Genomic DNA, 25,240 nt, shown 5'->3' with positions numbered 1-25,240 from the left:
AACCACGGCCCAAACGACATTAAATGGACAGTTCTACGACACATTCAAGGCAAAAACATCGATGCTTCATTATCAAAAAGTGAAGCAAAAACCATAATGTTCTTAGGAACCATAGAAAATGGTCTGAACGAAATGACAGAACTAACACACATTTTTTAAAAGAAGAGTTCCATTTGCCTCCTCCTCCCGAGGCACAGAGTTTGAGGTCTTTATTGTCTGTCATAGCACAAAAAAAGAGTAGAACTTTAAGAAACTTTATTAACAAGGACAAGTTCCGCAATCGCCTGCTCAATAACACACACCAAAGAAATGAGATAGAGTGAAGGGATCCCTGCCACTACAAATGCCTATTTCTCGGCAACTTCAGTACATAACAACTTACGAACGACATAGAATATCGCTATACCACAAAACCTTGACAATAACACAGTGAAGGAAACATACAAAACGAAATGACAGTCGAGCCCCAAGAGACGAAGGAGACTCCAGCCGTAAACACAACTAACGTTGCCACAGCAACGCAATGGGAAAAACGCCGGACGTAACCACACCGGAAATATGAATAAACCAATCAAAATACTCATTTGAAACGGAGCGTTTTCCAAGAGCTGAGGAAGTAGACGAAGGAAACACCGGATAAGGAATATATCGGCATCTAAAACCCTTCGAACAATAAGGTATGAAAATCACCTGTGATTATGCTTGTTATCACCGTGTCACCAAGAGAGGATTTGTTCGGGCACTCCACACAAAAAAAGCCACCACGGATAACGAGCACTCTAGTAGCGCGATGATTCCTCGATCCGAAATGCATTAAACATGCCCAGAATTTTTCTCAGAATACCAACGTATGCACTGTATGAGGCACATTAAGGTCATTTCCCTAGACACTAAGAGCACGGGGATACGAGAAATCAAAACTTAATAAGAGTATCTACCACACGACACTGAGATGCTACTAAGGGATGTTTCACAACTAAAGCCATACGTAATGATAACGAGCACTCAAAAAAACGTACAAAGCCCTTTCTCTGCATGCTTTGCAAACTGTCAGTTCACGAGAAATATAAATCGGCACAAGCCCATTAAATAAAACTCGCATGGAAGCATGTTTTGAACAAGTAGATAATCAGAAGTTTCTATCTGCCTGTCAATATAGCGTTGTTCTTCATTCGCATTTACAGAGACCCCAGCCCGCACAAGTAGGATTGGATCAGAATTACACGCCAGTCCTCTTACACCATGGATTAACCCAATTGGTATGTGAAGATAAACTATATATAGCTGGGATGTAACATACTTACAAATGACAAGAATACCAGGGAACCCCGCACCTTATAGATCCATTTTCTTTTGTACCATAGGTAAAGAAGGCGACAGTAACCCACAATCGCTAGTAAGTAAGTCTCTTCAATTAAAAATAAGAGTATCCAATTTTTTAATATTAAAAGCAGACATATCATTACCCCCACAGGATAAAGATGTCCATTCGGAAACACATATGAGCCCTGACGAAGACCTTATGAACAAAATACAGGTCCATCTCAACACAGGTCGAAACGCGTCGGCTAACAGAGAAAGAGACACGTTTGGGATAAAAATTAGACAATAACGTCCCCAGAAGAGCTTAAACAACATACCTAATTAATGCTCTCTATAACTACTACGAAACACTCCTCTCTGACCCAGCACAGGACCATAACAAGTAGTTAACGTTGAGGCAACAATAAGTTTGAGTCCCCACATTCTACAAAACAGGATATCTGAGTACTGTAGTGTAACAAATCTATTTGTTTGTTCAAAGTATTCTGTTTATGTTTGTCGATTTGTTGTCAAAGTTACTGTAAAAAATGTAATGTTCTTAATGTTTTATGTAAAGGACATGTACTCGTCGCAATGAAGAAGTGTTCCTTCTGTTTCAAAGAATCAATAATTGTTATAATTGAATCATAACTCGCAGTCAATAAATAGTCTTGCTGAGAAAAGTAAAAATCGTGATTTATGGTGTCAGAGGCATTTGCATTATATAAAAAAAGGAATACACTAATGGCATAAAAAGTTAAATTCCACATGTGTACTTGCAAAACTCCCATGAGTGACTGAAAAGCATGGCTTCGGGCCTATCTTTGTAGCCTGACTGACGAAAGTCTAAAACACGATGTGCATCCATGACAATTTGCGACTCACATATTGCGCTCCATTGCGAGTCGCAAAATGCCATGTACAACAGTGTATTTAACACTGTTTGCGATACCCAATGGGGTTACAAATTGCGAGGCTCATGAATATTAATGAGCCACTCGCAATTTGCGAGTCCATTGGGAATGGCTGGCCCTCCCAGGGATGGTGGCCTGCTGGGCTCAGCAGACCTCCATGTCTGGGACTGCTTTTAAATAAAGCAGTATTTTTTTTTTAAATGCAGCCTGTTTCCCTTAAAGGAAAACTGGAAGCATTGGAAAAAATGAAAATGAAACGTTTTTGTTTCATTTTTTAAGGGTAGACATTGGTCCCTGGGACCACTGCCTGCCCTTAAAAAATATTTTTCCCTGCATTTGCAAAGGTGAAGGGGTACCCTGGGGACCCCTTCCCTTTTGTGAGTGCATTACCACCCTCTTGCAGAGGGTGGTAATTTGCGAGTGTTTTGCGACCGCAATTGCGGTCGCAAAACATTCATACATGGGATTACGGTCGCTCTTAGGAAGGGAACGCCCCTTCCTAAAGCGACTCGCAATTCCTAAATAGCGAGTCGCAAATACATTTTGACTCGCTATTTAGGAATTGTACAAAGCCCTTTCGCGTTTTGCATGCACAAACAGGTCGCAAACCCCTTTGTGCATGCAAATTAGGGTAGTAAATCTGGCCCAAAAAGACTTATTTTTTAACCATTAGTTATGTCACCCCTAAGTGTACATAATGGCCTATCAGGCTGAAAATTTAGGGATTGATTCACAAACTACACATTGTGATATGTTTGTAGTGCTACAAAAATCATTTCAAGAGTGCAATTCACATACTACATGCAGAGGCTTACGACTCTGCACTACCTATAATTAGTGGCGTTCTTCACCCCCAATGTGGAGTCTCCTGAGTGTGGAGAATTCCGCACACATAATAATTATAGGGAGTGCAGAGTTGTTAAGCTCTGCATGTAGTTTGTAATTACCAAAAGTAGTAAACTTTCACAAAAGTCAAAATGTACCTTTGTGAATCTAGATCACAATGTATAAAAGTGGGATATGATAAATATTAGGAGTAGCATGTTCCTACACTGACTACATACAAAGTGTATGTTTGCTTCCGTGGCTTATCCTAATAAATAGGCCTTCTTGTGATGGATGAAAAGTCAGAGGGACAGAGTTGCTGACATCTTAGAAAATCTCAGCTCTAGGCACATTTCGATAGTTTGACAGATAGGAAACAGAAACAAATACATTCGGTATGTGGGCCTTTAGAAATTAATTGTTTGGATATTAGGATAGAGGTTGTCTCCAATCACTAGTTAGCGTTTATCATAAAACTGGCTTTCGAGCACCATCCAATCAGAACATACCAGTTGGCACTTTTGCCTTTAAGGATGGTTTCAGCTTGCAGATTTTGTCTGTTTTCTTGGGAAGAGCTATGACCTAAAGTTTCAAAACGAACCCACGCAATAGTTACCACGATGAGGGATATTTTAGGAACATCACTTGTACATTTCTAACTTAATGCATCAGATCACACCTGATTCTTATCGTGACGAGGCTTTTCTAGACAGAGCAACTCCCTCTTCCAAGGAAGTCCTCCTAATACAATAGTAGCAAATGCTACGAGTGTCCTATTTAGGTGGGCTGTGCTGAACTGATTGATAGTGGAGGAGAAGGGAGTAGATGATGAACTCTGCTGTGTCATTTTGTATTCCAGGATACAAATCACCTACAGTTACCAACCATTGGCATTTACAGTTACCAACCATTGGCATTAGCTCACTCTTTGGAAACAAAAATCAACAACACACTTTATTGTTGTTGTACAGGTTTTATTGCACACTTTTGCTTTTCTCTGTTTTTTGCTGTGGATAGCTCTCACTACCTCTAAAGAACTTAAATGATCTATAAGCAAAAAGGGGCAATGTATAATTAGAAAAGAGACTCACAAATTGTGCTTGATTGCGAGTGACAAAATGCCATGTACAGCAGTGTATTTAACACTGTTTGCGATACCCAATGGGGTTACAAATTGCGAGGCTCATGAATATTAATGAGACACTCGCAATTTGTGAGTCCATTGGGAATGGCTGGCCCTCCCAGGGATGGTGGCCTGCTGGGCTCAGCAGACCTCCATTTCTGGGACTGCTTTTAAATAAAGCAGTATTTTTTTTTAATGCAGCCTGTTTCCCTTAAAGGAAAACGGGAAGCATTGAAAAAAATGAAAATGAAACGTTTTTGTTTCATTTTTTAAGCGTAGACATTGGTCCCTGGGACCACTGCCTGCCCTTAAAAAATGTTTTTCCCTGCATTTGCAAAGGGGAAGGGGTACCCAGGAAGGGGTACCCTGGGGACCCCTTCCCTTTTGCGAGTGCATTACCACCCTCTTGCAGAGGGTGGTAATTTGCAAGTGTTTTGCGACCGCATAATTAGAAAAAGAGGCAAAAGATAATTGGAGGCCCTGGTAAAAAAATTAAACCAGCCCCACTCTGCAGGTGGCTGTGATTAGAATTGAGCCATGCGGACATGATTGGGTGATGACAGCCCATCTTGCTCTGAAAGCAGAAGCCTAGCTGGGGAAATGCGAGAGTGGTCAATCCAGCCCTATTTGTGAACATCCAATTGAAACTCGACCAGTTAATGTTGCAATCACAAGACCTATTTCTGTTGCAATCACAAGAACTGTTTATATTTACAGGTTGACATTACCTGGCAATTTTGACATGTTGTTCTGGCTGCACAAGTGCCCTGATTATCTGCTCATTTGTAGAAAAAATAGATTGGGAACAAGCACAATGCGTCAAGGTTACCATTTCATACCACTGTGTTTCATTTGCTCTTAGGCGAAAAGAATTAAACAAATAAATGTTGACAGGGAAAAGCCCATTCGCGCTGGGGAGTTGTTTGCCATAACATGCCTTCGTATTTAAAGATAATGAACGTTAGAGTCCTTGGCTGGCATCCATCGGCCTGGTACGACATGCTCATAAATGCGAATGAAAGAATGCAAAGATAATTGGCATAAGGTGGGTATGCTGCTCTCATCATCATAATGAAGCATGCACGAGGTGTCATAATATCTTTTTGGCAACAGACACACTAAATCACCATATTACAAAACTAACATTTTGATTTAACTATCTCTCCTCCCCATAAAGTGACACTGCACTCCTGCTTTAGTAAATTAGGACTCTACATATATGACCAACCACGGCCGGACAGGGAACAGACCCAACCTTGGCAATTCCACTGCCCGTGGGGTGTGGGGGTTGCTGGGGCATGGGCTGCTACTGATAAGCTCCGGCTGGCGAGGGTGGGAAGGGCAGAACCGCTGCCACTTTTGTTACAGGGGGCCAATATCGCAGCACTGCTGCAAAACCGGCCCTAAGTAACAAAACCAGCCCACACAGGGCCAAAACCGGTGCCCACCCTTCCGGCCCACCGGGAAAACTCCCGGTGCCTGCTACGGCCAGTCCGGCCCTGTGACTAACCATTGGAAATAAATTCCTATATTTAAGCAGATAATGGAAGGGCTGATCATGGATCATTGCTGAACATGCATTTCAACTCTGCTCTTTTTTGTTCGCATATAAATGAACCAGAATTACACTAGTACAGAAATGTTTTTACGAGCAAAGCCATTCCTGATGTGTGTCTATGTATATAAATACAATTGCTCACTTTTGACACAACAGGATGTATAGAGCAGTGGTGCTGGAACAATCTTTAGAGTGGGGGTGCTGCCATCAATGTTACATCACTGAAGTCATAGGGATTGTGAAACATCCAAGCATCACACAGGAAGAAGAGTAGCAAATGAGCCACGTCCATTCAGCAGAGAAGAGGTCTTGTATGTAGCTCATAAGCATTTTGGAGCATACTGTCACAAATATATTACTAAAGCAGGATATGTTAGTGCTTGTCGTTTACAGACAGCACATTTTCCATTGTAAGGACGTCTAAATTGGCACAGGCATCCGGTTTTACTGATAAAAGTATCTGGTTCACAAACAATATGTAGAAACAGTGTTTAGGCATATATTCATCATTTGTGCATCACCAAAGAGAGTCTTGATTTGTTTTGATCCTAATACATTTTTTGTTTCCATTACATTTCAGAATTACAACAAAAAGTGCTTCATATGTGCTTTTCTTTTCTTAGTAGTATGCATACAGTTCAACCTTATGACATCAGGTTCTTTAACAATGAACAATTAGCCAATCAATCAGTCTAGATACACATTTGTTATTCCTCGACAGTTCCATTTCTACAGATGGTGATATGCACAAGTTCCCTCGATATATGTTCCACCCACCCCATTTTTATACCACTTCTTGGGACATTCTCTAGATTTATACACTTCTTTTTCTGCAATCATACACTTATCCAGTTCTGCAGCACGAGTCCCTGTCAATGGTCTTTCTGCTACCCCCCACTCCATTGCTATTGCTCTTTTCACCAGTGTGTATTCCAAAGTAACTAGCTGCTGTTCCACCTCCGTAAGATCAGTCGCTTCTCAAATGTTAAGAAGTCCTAATGGTGGTGTGAGGTTGATCTTTTTCCTAGAGCATCCTGCAAGTGCGTTGTTGCCGCCTCCCATATGGGTCGTATGAAGGGACAGTCCCGTATTGTGTGGTAAAAGGTTGCCTCTTGGTGACACCCGCGCAGACACAGTGCGTCCTTTTTCTTTTTTTTTACATTTTTTTTTCTCTTGTTTTTTTTTTTTTTTAGTCCTCATACATGCCATCGGAAAATGCTCTAGATGGAATATTACCACACCCTTCAAACAAGCCCTTATTGAAGAGCGCCCTAATGGTGGGCCTGAAGGAGGGGTAGAGTCTTCCCAGAGGTACGGCTGTATCCTGGTCCCACTCCTGTTCACAACACCTGGGGCACCACCTGTTACTGGGGAGGACCGGACCGACAGACCTCTGGCATAATCATAGGACTGATCTTACTTCCCTCTCCAGACCTCTAGTGCTGCCCAGATTATTTTGACGCTAGAGTTGTCACAGGCCATATCAGATTGACTAGTCATGATGATGTTCCTTAGGCAGTCCACAAAGGAAGGAGGTGCCTCAAGCTTCCAAGCTTGACAAATTTCCCTCCTAGCAATGATTACTACATAGAATGCAAACTTCGAGGCTGGGGCATTCATACAATAGTCCGACAAAAGACCGAAAAAAATCAGCCTTGCACTTACTTCAATCTGCATGTGCAACACATCCTCCAGGAAACCCCATCCCTCAGTCCAGAAGGGGCCGATCTTCGGGCAATCCATAAATATATGCAGGTCATCAGCAGCTGGATACTTACATCTGGGGCAGTGGTAGATCGTTGCAGACATCTTAGATAATTTACCCGGAGTCCAATACACTCTATAAGCGGTGTATAATTGGTTTCTCCTGAGATTAGCTGGTTTAACCACAGCCTGTAACATAGAAAAGGAGTCACCCCAGAGTTTCCGTAAGTCATCCCCATTTTCGGAGAAAGCACTGCCCCATCGTCTCACCAACTCTAAATCTAGACGATCCCCTGTATCTATAAAAGCCCCATACCAGAAGGACACTTCACGTTTCCATGATCCTGTTCTAGAAATAGAGTCAATGGTTGTGCTCAAATCTTCATTGCTCCATGACTGTGTTGCCCACCATGCGGACAATTGATAGAACTTAAATCTCGTCAGTGTCCCACTGGTTATATTAGACATTGAGTCCCAGCTGATAAGTTGTGAATCTTTCTGAAGATCTCCCCACAGCCTGATACCTGCTAATCTAAGTGGTTGTGACAATTGGTCCTGAAGGCATTCCGGGGTACCTGGTGAGTCCCAGATTGGGGCCTGTGACGTGTAATATGGTATTCGCAATATATTCCTTATATACCCCCAGTTTTTTAGTGCAGCTGATAGGATCTTGAGTCGAACTTTTTTGTAAAACTTGGGGTCCCCAAATTTATAGAGGAAAAACTCCTGTCCCTGCGGAACATCATGCCACAATGCCTGAAACAAACGGCCCATAGAGGAAGAATCCACCTTGTTTGCTAACATTCTAAAAAAATTTAAAATGAAAAGCATGGCAATAAGAAAGTAGGTCAGGAAGGGCCAATCCTCTTATCTTTAGCCCTCTCCTGAGCTTTTTCCACGCTATTCTCGGGGCTTTTGTGGCCCAAATAAATGACCCGATTTTACCTAGAAGGGTAGCAAGATCTCTGATATTGAAAGAAAGTGGGATTGAATTAAACAGAAAAGTTAACTTAGGCAAGATTATCATTTTTACAAGATTCACCCTCCCGTATATGTTCAATGGTAAATTCGCCCAGCGTGACAATAGGCAGCCCACCTCCTTAGAAACCTTATCCCAGCTGATCTTAGATGTATCTATAAGCTTCTGCGCTAAGTGGATCCCCAAATATCTCATCCGACCCTTAGCCCCTGGTATTGCATTTGCGCAATTTCAACTCATTATTTCATTTTTTTCTCTATTAATTTTGTAACCAGAGACCTTACCGAATTCCCCAGCTAATTCGAACAGCCTAGGTATGGCTTTTACATGGTCAGATGTATACATTAAAAGGTCATCTGCATAAAGAGCAAACTTAAGTTCCAGGTTGGCGATCTTAAAAGGCAAAATAAGGGGATCTTCTCTAAGGGAGCAGACAAAGGGTTCAATATATAAATTAAACAATAAGGGTGACAGGGGGCAGCCCTGTCTGGTACCTCTTGAAATACCGAACCATTTCAATAGAATACCGTTAACTAAAACTTTTGCTCGTGGGGTTAAATAAAGAGATTTGACAGCCTCAATAAAATTCATAGGAAAACCAAAACTACGCATGGTCTCCCAGAGATATTTCCAGCTGACCTGATCAAACGCCTTAGCGGCATCGATTGCAACAAGAGTTAGTGGTAACCTTCTTTCAGTTGCAACATCAATTGCCTCTATGGCTTGAAAGGTAAGCTCATTGAGCTGCCTTCCAGGTATAAACCCCCTCTGATCGGGATGTATGATAGTTTTAATAATTTTTGCCATCCTAGCAGCCAGAATCCCAGAAAAGATCTTGAGGTCCGAATTAAGTATCGAAATAGGCCTGTATGCCTCAATTTTTTAAGGATCCTTATCTAGCTTAAGGATCAAGGACACTGTCGCTTCTGACCATGAGGGGGGGATCGCTTCTCTGTATAGATATATTTTGTTAAAAAGAGTTTTTAGAACCGGCACTACCCCATCTGATGTGCCCAAATATATCTCAACGGGGAGCCCATCTGGCCCCGCAGCTTTACCCCTGCTCATTTTTTTGAGTTGTTCTCTGATCTCCCCCTCTGAGACACTAGTTGATAAGTACAACCTGTCTGTCTCAGACAGGCGAGGGAGGTCCCTCAGGTTCAGCCATGTTTTAACAGCATCCGGTCTATAAACAGTGTCCTCCTTATATAGATCGTGCATGAAGGATCTAGCCTCCTCCCTGATCTCATCATCTTCCTGCAGCGGGACTCCAGACCCTCTTTGGACCAGGCTCTTGATATGGTTCCTAACCCTATCTACTCTAGATTTCCAGGCCAGCAAAGAACCACATTTTTCACCATAGGCGAAATGCTGTAGGTTACTGGCATCTCATCTATCCTTCACAGTTTTATCAATCCTGGCTTGGAGATTGGCTTGCAAGGAAACCAACTCCCTCTCTAATTGTGGCATAAGGCTTCGGGAAGTCAGAGCTGCCTGTTGCAGTTCTTTCTCCTTTTCCTTAATTTTCCTGAGGCTATCTATATCTGCTTCTTTAGCTATTCTGGTTTTATTGATCATCAAGGAACTCAAAAGTCCCCTTAGATATGCCGTAAAAGTCTCCCACATTATTTGATCGCTGGTGGAGGCTATGTTAAACCTAAAAAATTCTTCTGCTTTTGCGTCAAGCTCAACCCTCATCCTCTCCTCTAATAGTAATGTCCTGTCTAAAGTCCATCTCCTCTGGCATCCTTTAAGCTTAAGGTTAAGCTTCAGCTCAACTGCGGAATGATCAGATATTGACGCAGGAATGTAGGCTATGGACTTGAGATCTGAGAGCAGACTCTGATCTACTAAGAAGTAATCGATTCTTGAATATTGTCTATATTTCGTACTCCCTAGTATTCCCTTTATCCACTCTCGATATATCTAGTAGCCTAAGCTCCTTAACAAGAGTCTTAAGTGTGGAGAAGGTTCTGGGCGGCACATTATACTTTACTTTAGATGTGCGGTCCAATTGAGTATCCAACACTAAATTAAAATCTCCTCCAAGTATAACTGGAGCAGATGTATTTAACAAGCTGGCCTGGAGATTCAAAAGAGGGCCCGGATTATCCTCATTAGGCCCATAATAGACGGCACATACTACTGATATACCACAAATAGAGAGAGTTGCCACTATCCACCTACCGGATTGATCGGTGCCCGATTTCTCCACCTTGAGCCCCATATTACATCTTAAGATCATAGCTACCTCTCTTGTGCAACCCCTTTGATTTGAGGACATCACCTCCTGAACCCAACTAAGCTTATTGAAACCTTGTTTGCATTCCTGGGCTTCCAAGGGGGTTTCCTGCAATAGATAGATATGAGCCTCATTCTTCTTTAGAGACTCACACACCCGAGATAACTTCCTGGGGTTCCTAAGGCCATTTACATTCCAGGAGAGGAACTTAATCTCCCGTAGACTACTCATGCCCAATTCCGAGAGGAACTACCTGACTTGAGCCATTAAACTTTACTATTACTTGTATGAGGACAACTTTCCAATTCTTCCCTCCCCCCTCCCACCCACCTGCGCACCCCCATACCCACCGTTGAGGAACCCACCTTCCATCCCTTGGAGCCAAACCGCCAGATGGGACCCTCCATGGAGCAACCTAGCGTCTCGCTATTATTCCATTAGCGAAAAAAAAAGATCTCACCGTAGTCAAATACCCGATAGGCGTGGCAATCGGGCAAGGTTCACACAGCATTCATAAATTTCCTTCCCCCCTCTATTATTATTATTATTATTATTTTTTTTAAATCGATTCTCTTTATTTTGTTTTATATTTTATATTTCTTTTTTTTTTTCCTTTTAACAACCATCACTCTTAATCTCACCCTTAACACTATGGTTTTTACTTTTCCACACACAACTCACTATAAATCTGAAGACCCTAATAATCCTACTGCCATGAGGCGTGCTAAACAGGCCAACCATAAGACAACTAGATGAAGCTATACGGGACTACTCCCTCATCTGCAGCAAAAGAGCATCTACATCCTCTGGGGAGCTGAAGTTATGCATCTTATTGTTCCACATTACCTTAAGCAATGCAGGAAACTTCATTTGGACCTGTGCTCCCAAACTCCTGAGTTCTGGCATTCTAGAGCCCAGCTCCCACTGCCTTTGCGCTGTTCTGCTGCCCATATCCGAGCGGATTTGGTAGGCCCCTGCCTCATGATGTAGTGTCGCCCCATGCAAGGACCTCCCCAGAATCAGCTCTTTAACCGCATAGGTCTGAAAATTAACTAAGATTTTCCTTGGTGCTTTCCTATCCGATGGAGCTTAAATGGGTCCCTATGGACTCTCTGAATCTCTGATTCTAGGTCAATATCCTCACGATCTTTCAGAACTCCCTCCCTTAACAACTTACAAATGAAGGCCTTAATATCACCCTTCTCCACACCCTCCGGGATCTTAAGAACCCTCAGGTTGTTTCTGCGGGCCTGCATTTCAAGCCTCTCCAAGTCCAGCTGTAGTACTCGATTCTGCAGTTTAAAAGCCTCAATATCCTTCGTGTTCCCCTGGACTGATTCTGAGAGGGTTATGACCTCAAGTTCCAGGGACCCTGTACGTACACAAATATCATCCAACTTGGACTCTAGTGCTTTGCATTTTTCCCGTATCCCCTTCTGGTTTGCCTCCGAGATTGCAAACTTAGAAACCCACACAGGTCAAAAACCGGTGCCCACCCTTCCGGCCCACCGGGAAAACTCCCGGTGCCTGCTACGGCCAGTCCGGCCCTGTGACTAACCATTGGAAATAAATTCCTATATTTAAGCAGATAATGGAAGGGCTGATCAGTGATCATGGATCATTGCTGAACATGTATTTCAACTCTGCTCTTTTTTGTTCGCATATAAATGAACCAGAATTACACTAGCACAGAAATGTTTTTACGAGCATAGCCATTCCTGATGTGTGTCTATGTATATAAATACAATTGCTCACTTTTGACACAACAGGATGTATAGAGCAGTGGTGCTGGAACAATCTTTAGAGTGGGGGTGCTGCCATCAATGTTACATCGCTGAAGTCATAGGGATTGTGAAACATCCAAACATCACACAGGAAGAAGAGTAGCAAATGAGCCACGTCAATTCAGCAGAGAAGAGGTCTTGTATGTAGCTCATAAGCATTTTGGAGCATACTGTCACAAATATATTACTAAAGCAGGATATGTTAGTGCTTGTCGTTTACAGACAGCACATTTTCCATTGTAAGGACGTCTAAATTGGCACAGGCATGCGGTTTTACTGATAAAAGTATCTGGTGCACGAACAATATGTAGAAACAGTGTTTAGGCATATATTCATACACATTTGGTATTCCTCCATATGGGTCGTCTGAAGGGACAGTCCCATAATGTGTGGTAAAAGGTTGCCTCTTGGTGACACCCGCACACACACAGTGCGTCCTGCCTAGTTCCTATTCTCACTAAGGTAACCCCGGTGAAGTACGTTCAATGCCGAATTTTTAATTGTATCAAATGAAAGCGAAGTGCGATAGCTGCCTCTCTTGGGGACATCAGTGCCGTTTGCCAATCATCGTCTGCTATGTATCCCAAGTCAGCTTGCCACCAATTTCGGAGAGATTAAAAGGGATCAGGTAGGTTATTGCACAGTTTGCGGTATGTTAGTGATATGACCTTATCTGGGATTGGTTCAGAAAGCAGACGGTCGTTGAGAGGGGATGAATCCGGTAAAGTTCCTATATCTGGGAGTGCTGCTGTTAGGGCATAACGGATCTGCAAGTACTGAAATGTTCCCCCCCCCCCAAACCAATTCATATTTCTCTTGTAATTCACAGAATGTGAGTATTTTACCATTCTTAACTAGATGGCCTATGGTGGAGATTCCGATTGCATTCCATTTATAAAATCCTGGTTGGTAACAGAGGAGTCCTAATTTCTGAGTTGACCACAATGGCGTGGCCTGGGTCATTACATCAGTCCAGCCCAGGCGTTTAGTCGCCTGATGCCATATTTCCATCGTTCGAGCCGTAGGGCCCAGGTATCTCCCTTTCCGGAGCTTCGTATATAAAGCTCCTAGACAACCTTCTCTCCCCATATGATATCTGTCTGACATGTAGGAAGGGTCTATCGGAGAGTGGTACATCCAGTGATTTACTACCACCAGTTGTGAGGCCCAATAGTAAAGTCGTATATCCGGAAGTGCAATTCCCCCCGTCGTACCATCCTTTCGTCAATTTGTGCAGAGCAATGCGAGGCGCGTTGCCATTCCACAATAACGAGCGGACCTCACCCTCTATGCTGGTAAAATATGAGTCAGAAATTTTATAGGGGCAATTTTGAAGGATATATAAAAACCGTGGGAGAGCCAGCATCTTAAACAAAGCTGCACCGCCCAGCAGAGAGAGCGGCAGAGATCTCCAGTGCTTGACATCATTACGGAGTTTCTCCAAGGGGAGGGCTGGGTTTTTTTCATGAAAGAGTTGGGGGTCTGGGGTAATAAAAATCTCCAGGTAGCGGAATCCATCAAGGGCCATCTCGATCTTGCATCCCTGAGGAAGCCTAGGAACTGGACCGTGAAGAACAAACAGTACTGATTTAGTCCAATGAATCGTGTAGCCAGAGTACTTGCCAAAGTTGGTGAAGATATTTAAAAGTCTATTTAACTATGCGCGGGGGATGCTAGATATACGAGGATATCATCCGTGTAAATCGATATCCTGTCTTCATGCCTTTCTGCCCATCTCAGCCCTATAAGTAATACATCTCCTCTCACCCAGGAAGCCAATGGCTCCAGGATTAAGGAAAAAATCAGGGAGGCAGCCCTGTCGGTTGTCTCTTCCCAAGATAAACGCTCGGGATGTGCGGTTGTTAACTCTCACCTGACCTTGCAAGTCCGTGTAAAGCAACTGAATCCAGCCCAAAAAGTTCGGGCCGAACCCAAAGCGTCACAGCACCTAAAAAAGATATGGCCACTCTATGGAGTCGAACGCCATGGAAGCATCTAAGGAGAGCACTACAGCGTCCTCTGCTATAAATGTTTGCCTCCCCAAGACGCGACGGATGTTTAATGCCGTATTTCTCCCCGACACAAAACCAGATTGGTCAGCATGTACCAATGATGGCATTATTGATATTAGATGGTTAGCTAAATGTTTGGCCAAAATTTTGGCTTCAACATTAATTAAAGAGATCAGTCGATAAGAGCTACAACTGTCAGTGGGTTTCCCCGGCTTTCGAATAACGACAATAGAAGCCAGGCGTTGATATTCAGGTAGGACTCCTTTCTCAAAGCTCTCATTATACATGTTTTTAAGGTGGTGTGCGACCCGTGAGGCCATCGACTTAACTAATTCAATAGGGACTCCATTAGGTCCCATTGCCTTCCCCGATTGGATACTATTTATGACCCTACCAATTTCGTCGTCTGTAAGATCTTCTTCCAGCACATTTCTAATGGCTTCAGATAGTGTAGGCAGGTTTACGTCTGCTAACAGTTGTCGGGAATACTCCATTGTATATGTGGTTGAGGGGGTGTAAACCTTTTGTAAGTGGTCCGCAAACGCCTCTGCAATATCTCGCGGATCTGAGATCTGCGTTGCATCCCTGAAGGGTCAGTCTGGGTACCCATCGTTCCCCTTGTTTCCATTTCTCCAGCCAAGCTATCATTTCCCTGGCTCTGTCTCCCATCTCATACACCTTATGTTGTGTTTGTAAAAATCTGGCCTGTGTCTTCTCACCGGCCAAGGTTTTGTACTCTAACTGAGTAATGGCTAATTGGTGTGCTGTGACTTCACTATGGGAAGTATCATTTTGAGCCTCCAGCTTCTGGAGCTCGCTCTCTAGGTCGGACAGCTGTTGGTGTTGCTTTCGAATATACCCCACTTTTAGAGCCTGTGCTTGCCCTTTCACCACTGCCTTATAGGTCTCCCATATTGTCTGCGCCGAGTCCACCAAACCAACATTTTCAGCAAAATAATAGTCTGTATGAGTGAGCAAAGTCTCTTTTATGTCTGGGATTTTAAGCAGCCAGGGATTAAGGACTATGGTGCTGTGCTGCCTAGTATGAAAATGGGTGAGCTCAACCCACACTGAAGAGTGGTCCGAAATACCTCTCAGTAAAGATCGGGGATGTCTAAAGTGACCGATAATACGTGTAGTGTGTAGTATCTGGTTGCAAAGAGCACCATATATCTGTTAGGCCCATGGCCTGTGTAAATTCCTCCATCTGCGTAGGGGGCCATGTTAGGGGGCGTCATGGATATCTATCTCGTTGGTAATCCATAGCCATATTAAAATCACCACCCAAAATCAAGGTGCCTATGGGGACATCTACTACGATTTTCCCTAGGTCAGTAAGAGCATCTTTGCCAAGTGCAGGTGGAAGATACGCTGATACCACATTTAACAGCTTCCCTTCCTATCTAGCCCCTAAAACTGCAAACAATCCCTGAGGATCAGCCTATGTGCGTGTTGGAATGAGTGGAAGGTTTTTCCTGACTAGGATGCCAGTACCTCTAGAGCCTGAGGTATACCTCGCATGGACCGGAAGTTTCTATCCCCACCGTGTGAAGGTCTGACACTTGTTTCCCACTGAGTGCGTCTCTTGTAATAAGACCAGGTCCGGGGCTTGTCTCTTTAGATACTGTAACACTACTCCTCATTTTATTTTATCCCCTAATCCATTGACATTCCACGTTAGAATAGATACAGATGTATCTATTGCTGTCCCCGCCATGTAATAGGTAAATGACTCACACAGAAGCTCAGGGGCGCATCTTGGGCAGCGACAGATGCACCATATAATATCCTAACCAACTGTATAAACCTGAAATGACATTTGGGCTTAGGCTGATAAAGAATCAACATGACTGCATACCTCGCAATTGGAGAGAGAAGAACATTGAATAAATCCAACCGTACAAACTGTGGGATTTGAAACCAAAAACAAAACCATATTGTGTTACTCCCCTCCCTCACCTACCCCCTCGCTGCCCCCTTGCCAGTGTATTTCAAACTACCCACTTCCCAACAAGGCAGAGTGCCTGTCGCCCCACCCTCTATTGGAAAGGTGCTTGGGTTGCAACCGTTCCTCCCGCCTTACTGTCAGGATAACTTCATAGTATTCTATATCGTGGGGATAGATCCAAGCCCTTTGTATGTTTTCTTACTAAAGTACAGGGTAGCAAGTTCCCCATCCTCTTGTTACATGATAGGGTCATACACCCAAACCCATTCGGGGGAGATATCCCCTTGTGCTTTACGTATGCTACCATCCCACCTTAGAGTCTCTCATGTGTGGCGAATGTATCCATACCAAACCCAGGAGCTCCTTCTGTTTAGCTGCTTGACGTTGAGTCCGTCTCTTTCTCTTTCCTGACCAGATCGCCACGTTGACCGGTGGTGTGCTCCGATTGGTTAGTTCGAGGTCTTCCGCATCAGTTTTTGTGTAATTTCTCTACCCAGTGCCAGCCCTCCAGCCAGTCCCACACATCTTCTGGGGAGGAGAAGAACCAAGCTTTACCGTCTGATTCAACTTGGAGCTTTGCCGGAAAGAGCTTGACATACTCCACCTCCTTGTCACGCAGTGCTTGTTTGACCGCCATAAAACTGCGCCGTTGGGCTTGTACTTTGGTCGTAAAGTCTGTAGTATGATGTCACGATCTCTGAAATTAAGGACTTGTGCGATAATTGACCTCGGAGGAGCTCCTGGTTTAGGGGACACAATGGGCACGTTCATTGGAGAAATAATTTGAGAGTCTCTTTGGCTGGGTTGCTGCAGGATGAGTTCCTCAATGAATAAGTCCACTGCAGGGCCTTCCGCGAGCTCTGGGACTCCCAGGATTTGTATATTATTTCTACGCGCCCTACCTTCATACTTACCGAGTTGTCTTTTGAGTTTGGTCTGTTGATCCTGCAGCTGACTCACCTGCTGTTTGAGTACAGCAGTATCTTTATTTAAAATCGTTGTGACACCTTCCATTTCCATCACTCTGAAGACAATTTTTTTTAGGTCAGCTCTTATGAGAGAGACTTCAATGTTACCCGAGTCAATGCGAGTCTCCGGGGAGGGCCGCACTCCTGTAATGGCAGCCATGATGCCTGAAGTGTCTGTTCCTGCTGTAGCGGCAGGGTGTGTTGAGTCTCTGAGATCACCAGAGGTGCTGCTTCTGCGTGCAAATTTGGCCAGTTTGTTTTGTGCTAATATTTTGGCGCTTTTTCCGGTTGCCATGTGCAGGCCGCAATATTCTGGATATTCTTAAGTTTTCAGGGAGCAATCCCAGTACTCGCCGCCGCCTGTCCAGGGAGAAAGGGTGAGATGCCCTGGTGGCCTGTCAGGTTTCCTGGCCTATTGATCCCACAGTAGTAGGAGAGAAAGCGAAGGACCGAGCGTGGTTCCAGGCAGGTACACACTCTCTGCAAATCAAAACGTGTGCAGCACACTATGGCAGCCAAATCCGCTTGGCTTCGGGAAGTTGCGTTGGAGCAAAAAATTATGGACTGCACAAGGTCTGCGTGTCTGTACCCAATATTAGGATACTCCTTGTGTAGAACTACAGATAGGGTATGGCGCCAGGGAAGTCACCATCTACACGTGCGTGTCTCGTCACTTTGTTAATGTCCAATCAGTCGCCCCTTATTGGCCACCACATCTGATCCCCCTGAGCTTGCTTTGGCGGCTTCGCGGGAGATCTGCCCGCACCGTTAACTGTCTAGGTCTGCTTCCCCCTCTATGTACAGGGTTACACCAAAGCCATTTATGATCTCCTAGGGTTCAGTGGGGAGTGTAGGTTATGTTGCGGCATGCACTTCAGATCTGTGATGACCACCACATCTCGTGTTGGTTAATCCACAATTATGACTCCTTGGGCCCCGGCCGCTGGGGCCTCAATCGGTGCCGTGGCCGACCCGTCGATATTGCGTCACACAGGTCTTGCTGAGGGTTCGGTGGGGAGCGTGGGCTGCACAGCGGCACTCACCGTAGATATTGACCGAATGTTTCCTCCAGTGTCGCTCGGCCAAGACAGTAGCTCCCAGGGCCTGAAAAGCTGGGGCTTCAAGTAATTATGTCAGCAGCTGACCTGCTGCTTTCACGCCTCACAAGTTCTTGCAGAGGTCTGCTGAGGAGTGCGAGCCGCTCCGCCACACCCACCGCTCACACTTCTAGATTGTTGCCGCGGTGTTGATTGCGGGGGATAGTAGCCCTCCAGGCCTTTGAAGCCGGGGCCTCTATTGACAGTAAGGCCGGTCCGCCGCCAGCACTCCCCACGGCTCAAGCCAGCTGATCCCAGGCACCCGGCGGGGTCTTTATAAGGCGGAGTCCGGCACAAACTTCGGGTACCCGTTGATTTCAGGTGCCGCCGCTTACTTTTGCCGGTATAGTTAGATGTTATCTGCTGTTAGGCACCCATCGCTTCCACAATATTACACAGTGGAGCGTGGGTGCACCACCATCTTAACTTGGAGCTCCGGCTGCGCCAGAGGCGTCTCGGCATTTCTCAGCAGCCTCAGGTGGGAACCTGCCTCGAGTTATCGCCACAGGACTCTAGGGCAGGGACCCCTACCCCTCGGGGATAATTAGCAGGATTTTAGACGGATTAGGGACAGGATAGACGGTGAGGACTCCGGAGCCACTTCAGCCTGTGGCCATCCCCTTCGGCTGCTAGCCACACCCCCCCCTCCCCCCCTCATGTGTGCTTTTCTGATTGCTGATATATTATGAAATATTTGCATAGTTCATTTACAGGTATTTAAACGTTGTTGTGTGTTAGAAAATAAATCCTACATACACCCTCTCCATTCAGACTCCCTGTACCATAACAAGATTATCACATAGTTTACTTTACAAAATACTCTCACTTTTCAGTTAGAGAAAGAAAAGTAAAACACTGATCTCCATGTTAAAAGAATAAGAAGCATTTTGTCAGAAGGCTTGTCCTGATATTTGACTTCTGTCTTTGAATGCATAACAAATGTGAGAAGATAAAAATAAAATTCAAAGACCTCTTTATTGCCTATTTACCTCTTGAACTGCAGCGTGATTATTCTGGGGGAGGCTGCAGCACCCTCAGCTTCCCTACTTCCAGCGCCTATAGTGTACCGTTTAGTGTCTTGCGAGTTCGTAATGACAGAACCCTTTGGCTCCTGATTGACTCCATAGGGCTGTGACATAAGTGTTAGAGCGGAATGCAATGAAGGCAGATTTAGAATATTGAGAGCCTGGTTCACAAAGGTAAACTTAGATGTTTGGTCTATGTGATAGTATATCTTTGTTTTCTTGACTTGGGTTAACCTCCCATTTTTCGCTTTATGTACTGCTCCCTTCTCATGATTTTTACTCCCATTTCTTCTATTTTAATTTCTTGTTGTTATCTCCACACACTTACTCTTTCATATTATTTTCCCTCTTTCTTTCTTTGTTAATTGTATGCATGCATTTCGATCAGTAATTACCCACTCTGTTTTACCAATAGTGTGGGGCTTGGTAACATCAGAATGGAAAATCAGTGCATTATTCCCAGTTTCTGTCTGAGAAACTGGGAATAACGCACCAATTTCCACATGTTTTTCTCCATTCCTGCTTTTTTTTCACTTATCTTTTTTTTGGTATACGGTGTTTCTGTGCAATTTGTGTGGAACTCCTATTGCCACCCGGATCAGAATTACTAAGGTATTCCAAATGAAGGCCTATGCTTCTGTTGACCCAAACGCTCTTTTTGTGGTTAATGTTTAACACCATTTTGCCTAAAGACTATACTGGGCCACTGTTCGAGTAACACAACATGTTCTACCACATCTCAGTCGATGTCTCCTACCACCCAATTCCATTATGGAAGAGAGGATGCTTTATAGGCGACAATTGTTAAGGGCAGAATCACAACCATGTTTTGCTTATTTTGGGGTGCCACTTTTGAGTTATACTTAAAGTGATACTTTCATGTCTTTTGTAACTTTACCAAAGCCACCGCCTCAAAGTAACTTCAGGATATTGCATTGACAAGGGGCACCTGCCTAATGATTACTGTCCTTTGCAGAGCATTGAAACAAATAATATTGACTGAGAAGTAAATATAATGTTTCTCAAAATGCAGCCAGTTAGCCTAAAAAAGTCACTGGTTGCTTCCCTTCAGTAGCCCACGTCATCTAGCTGACCCCATTCATAATGGCACTGACTCATGGTTGTAACAACTAACCCCACTGAGAAGAGAGTGGCGAGGGATATTGCATATTATCTTTATTTTTAGCTGTGGATAGGAAGGCATTGTATTTTAGGAATAGTCACCAGTGCAAACCTCCAGTAGTTGTGAAGAACAGCTGCACAGAATCAGCAGAATTAACAACAGCATAAAACGTGTGCGATCGTATTCGGACGAAATGTGTTTCCTAGGAAAATGTGAGTTCTTTTTAAAAAAGTAGGGTCACCGAATCCTCGCACACCGACACGCAGTTTCAATGTACTTATTTTCTCAATCTCCTCAATAGTTTCTACATTATTGAATTAACAGGTCCACATGTCTAAATGTCGTACCTTTAAAATAGTTTACATAAATCTTATAGAGTTTCATATCGCTTTTTTTACCATTGATCACTAATATCTAACATTATTAACTTGAATAACGCAAGAGAGCAAAATGTTTGAAAAGTTTCTAAGTTTTTTTTTTTTAGAGTTTCAATGAGGCAAAGTTGCATACCCAGCCTTCAAGACTCTAGCCTTATCAATGGTACATCAAGTAAAAATGTACAACATTGAAAGCAATGTAGTAAATTGCAATGTAATCAGAAAGAAAGGAAAATAAATATATCTGTAGTGAATTTTCTAGAGCACAGTAAAAGTAATTTTAAAAACACTAATGTTTTCTGACTTGTGTGTGATGAATCGCAATTAAAGTTGTAATCGGTTACTTCTGCTTTATCTTGATTTACCACGTTAGATTACCTGCACAACGTTTCACAATTATACAGTATATTAATGAGTTTGTTAAAGATCTCTCAAAAACACAAAATATGTAAGTACTTCTCTTTAAAGTACCAAATTAATTTGGTTGCATATTTTCTTAGCCTCAATAGTGTCAACCACAAAGGAAAGATTCAGATGTGGAAAGGTGAAGTGGCATGAATTAAAGTGTGTGTGAAAAGAGAGAGAGAGAGATGTTCATCCCCTCCAATGGAAAGTTATGAAGAACCACTTCATAATGTATGGCAATAGTCGCCCACGGTAGGCTCAACAAGCACTATTTTTTGGGGGACCAGGACTTATTTTTCATCTTCAATTTATGACCCAGTGAAAGTGAGATAGAGACAGACAGACAGTGACGAAAAGGGCAAGTGTAGCTGAATAAGAACCTACAGGTTCAAGCTACAGAGACAGAAAGGGTAGGTTGGCACAATAAAGAGTATGAGGTTAAATTAAAATAAGGCAATCTTAGGGCCTTATTCCGAGTATGGCCGTCATAGGACCGCCGTACTCGCAGTGGCATTCTGACCACTGTCACCACTGTGGTTGCGACCGGTGTATTTCAAGTGTGGCGGTCGGACCGCCGCCTCCACCAGGATCCAAGATCCTGCTGCAGTGGAGCAGCGGAAAGTGGCAGGAATATGATGACAGAGCTGCTGCAGCACCGCCAAGCATATTCCGAGTTGCATTTCCACCACTCATTTCATGGAGGTAAGCCCACCATGAAAAAGGTGGCTGAGATGCAAATAAGGGAGCCCTAAGAGGCCCCATGCCACTTATGGGTCTGGGGTCGCATGCAGGGGGGATGACACATGTTGTGGCCTCTGGGAATTGCACTTCCTTTCCTGTACGGTGTGGAATGCACGACATGGTGTAAAGCCACACCTTGAAGGAACGTGCTGCAGGCACTGTTACGGCGGCGGTCTGCTGTTAAGGTTCTCCTATGAGCCTAACACAGCCACCACAGTGAAACCGCTGCAGCACCACCTGCCTAACCTGGATTTATCTCTGAATCCGGCAGACGGGCACACCACGGATTTGGTGGTCCAACTGCCAGTTCAGCGGTGGCAGTACTGCAGGAGGACCGCCAAACTCATATTAAGGTCCTTAGTATTTAGCAATCACAGCATGTGGCTGTGGCAGCCGCGGGCACCTAAGAAAAACTTTGGCCTCTGCACATATTTGTTTTGCAAATTGAGCAAAAAAAGGCTTACTACTACACAGGCTGATGCCATGTGTTACCCATTAAAAATATCTCACACACAAAGCAAAGCACTTGATTTCCTTGCTTGAAGTGATGTGAGAATGGATTTCCATAGTTGATTCCAAATAATTCAGGTGCCTAGAGACTTCCCATGACTATCAATGGAACATCATAATACTGTGGTATGACCACTGATTAATGCCAAGTTGTGCTATGCTAATACTATTTATCTTGGCTTTCCAGAATACTCAACTCATAGATAGCATTCAATCGAGAATGTGGCTGCTTTTCCTGTTCAATGAAGGAATTAAACAGACTCTTCTCCAATATTCAAGAATCTACATTGACTGCCGGAAAGAAGACAACAAGTGCTTTCCTTGATGTATAAATGCCTTATAAAAATCGCTTCTGCATATTTTAATTATATGACTCGTGATACAGAGGTAGACACTCTATACTCAGCTAGCTAGAGAATCATGAGGTGATTTGGATAATTTTGTGAGCTCAATTAGAGTATTAAATTAATAAATGCATAAAACCATCTTGTGCTGCTAAGCTGATAATAGCTTTCTTGATGATACTGTTCTAGAACACTTTTAAGAAATCTTTCCTGGTGCATAACAAAGAGAAAGGCAAAATGAACAATTGATGGACAGAATGCTGAACAATGTCATACATTCACCCCAGTACAGAGATCTGAGCCTAAATCCATTGTTTTTTGCTCAACATGCCATTCTAGTTTAAACCCAGTCATATGCAAATGGGGTGAGAAGTGATACCCCGAAAACGATCCCAGGATGCTTGTTTCCAGTCCAGGGAGGACCTGGCCTGGCAACTTGTACCAGTCTGTTCCCATGGGCAGTAGGGTCAAGACTGACATGCATATAGCTGGATCCAAACTGGAGTGATGTAGTGAGCAGAAGAACAATGGATTTAACCAGGATCTCTTCACTGGGGGTGAATGTTTGATTCATTCAGCATTCTATCCATCATTTGTTGCTGCCGCTCATAACAAAAAGAAGGCTGTCATAATTTTGAACTTTCATAGTCTGGTAGCTTTCCCCTCACAATAATCACTTCATGAGCACTGAATCTTAGCACCTTAAATTGAATTGGTCAAAATCCCCTGCTATTTATTGACTAGCATATGTGGCTGTAATTTGCCTGTGTAGTGAGAAATATTCCCTTGTGGAGGAAAATGACATTCTTTGTAAAAGGTGCAGAAAACTTTCTTAAAAAACTGCAATTCCTCCTGAATACTGGAATACTTTTCACATGTGCTTAAATACATTTATTTTCTAAATGTGTTGGCTTTTCAGCTATTGTGATAGATGAGACCATTTTTTCCAAACTGAAAGGCCTGCATATTTCTTGTGTCATATACTTGCATAGCCTAGGTTGGGTCTCAGATGGGTTGGAATGTTTCTCTTAAGAGATGTTGCAATAATTCTATATTATTTTTATCTCTAACAAGATAAATCTCAATTCTTAATTCACCTTCTTGTGAAATACATTTACTCTTCAATACCTTTTTGTTATTCATGCTTGTAAGAAATGGGGTCGCTGGTTGAGGAGGTAAAACCTTATTCAAGCAGAACTACAATTCTTGTCAGGGTGAATTCACAAGCAAACCCTAAATTAACCTGTGCTCAATCCCCTTGTAGCTTGGCATAGAGCAATCAGGCTTAAATTAGAGGAAAGGTGTAAAATATTTGTGCAACACTTCCAACAATAAATCAGTGAAAACACACCAAAAATGGATCCCACATCAGTTTAGAAAAGTAGAGTAATTTTTTATAAATAAACAAAGACCAAAACGATAAAACTCCAATCGGTAGAACTGAAGATATGCAGGTTTAAAGATTTCAGTGAACATAGAGCCATAAAGCAGAAAGCGCCAACTGTGGTTATATGGTCATGCTAGACTGGAACAAAGTCACAAGTTCAGGCCGGCCGCAGAATGAGAGTACATTAAGTTCTGGTTACAGAGTGTTGCGCGATCAAGCGCTGAGGGTGCATCATGCAGTTGAGGTGATGCATCTGTCCTGAGTTGCTGTGGAGCTGCAATGCGAGGTCGTGTGTCATAGTTGAGGATCCTGTCAATGAGGGCTTTAGATGTGAAGTCCGGCGTTGAGGATGCGTTGTACAGTCTAGGCAATATGTCTGGTCCATGGAGCTGTGAGGCTTCCATGCCAGAACCTGCATCATCATTTAGAAAGCCGTCAATGAAAAATTTGCTATGCGAGGGCTAATGTTGGGAAAGGTTGGCACAGGTGGCGGTACCAATGCAGGCTAAGAGGTCGATGTGCAGTCCTTTGCGTCAGGAGAGCCCCGGCAGGAGAGGGTTTGCACAACATAAAAGGGGAGATACGTTGGTCCTGCTGGGTCCACAGATGGGCTGGCAGAGTACCTTCAAGCCCACCTGCAAGGGTCCAGGACTGGGGTGGCACCATTTGACAGGATAGGACTCACAAATGGCAGAGCCTAGGTGCTGGATTCAAGGTTGTTCGAGCCGTCTGTCCCAGAGGCCAGCCAACTAGCCATTGGAGTCATATTGGGGTCCTGAGTTAAAAATATGAAGGCCCAGTCCTACTTACCCAGGCAAGAGGGCAGCAGGTCAGCACAGCAGGACTGCATTACCTTCAGAGCTTCAGTCCAA

Source organism: Triturus cristatus, chromosome 2_1 (genome assembly GCF_964204655.1).
Source record: "Triturus cristatus chromosome 2_1, aTriCri1.1, whole genome shotgun sequence".
Classification (NCBI taxonomy): Eukaryota; Metazoa; Chordata; class Amphibia; order Caudata; family Salamandridae; genus Triturus; species Triturus cristatus.
This window is presented reverse-complemented; position numbering follows the sequence as displayed.